We start from the raw sequence: 830 nt of genomic DNA on the forward strand, positions 1-830 counted from the left end.
CGCTGGACCCGAGAGCGCGGACGACGCGAGTGGCAACAGTTGCCATGGCGGGACTGTAGTGACACCTTGCTCGCAGGGTAATCGTCCTGTGTTATTGACAAGCTGTTGACGTTTGGTAGTTGTTGCATCGCTCCCGCTGAAGCCGCCTCTTGTTTGCTTGCTCTCTCCTTGGTTCTGTTCCGTACTGACGAGGCGAGCGGAGGATGAGGCACTCCTGATTCTCGTAAGTATGTTTGTGGTAGAAGGACGATGTCGTCCTCTACTTCGCTCGTAATTCGTTCAGAGCATGGGCTTGTGGAAAGTAATGAACTAAGTAAAGAAATTTGAGCAAGGTCATTCGCGCTGTACGAGCACTAATTCCAGTACACTCAACGCTAGTGCCGCGCGTTTTGTGATCGCCGTTTCATTTATTGAAATAATATCTTGTAACAACTGTAAACATGAAATAAAACTTTGATTCCTTACTTTCGAAAAGCTTCCACGTTGTAAAACACGAGCACGCAGAACCCGCCTGAACAAGTCAGTGACGTTCAGTGCTGGGACAACTGCCGATTTGTCAAACCTATTTCATGCAAAACCTTGCGAACGCACCCCCCCCCCATGCTACCTTGCGACAATATAAGTGCTTCAACGCAGTTCCTTCCGCGATATCGCAAGGCCTTTCGGACTTAAAAGACAAATCGGCACCTCCAGCGAGGACAGGAGTGTTGCCAGATGGTGGACCTCGGATTACGGGGCTCTTGGCGTTTCGTAATGCAGGTCTACGTCGCTGTGTGTTTTATGGGAGTGAAATTCTCTCCCTCTCGCGCACGCGCACGCGCACGCGCACG

The 830-nt window shown here is 50.7% G+C and overlaps 1 pseudogene; it reads left to right on the plus strand.

Annotated features, from left to right (window-relative positions):
• Positions 1 to 830, plus strand: part of LOC119594357 — a 5,381-nt pseudogene that overhangs the window by 3,171 nt on the left and 1,380 nt on the right.

Source organism: Penaeus monodon, chromosome 33 (genome assembly GCF_015228065.2).
Source record: "Penaeus monodon isolate SGIC_2016 chromosome 33, NSTDA_Pmon_1, whole genome shotgun sequence".
Classification (NCBI taxonomy): domain Eukaryota; kingdom Metazoa; phylum Arthropoda; class Malacostraca; order Decapoda; family Penaeidae; genus Penaeus; species Penaeus monodon.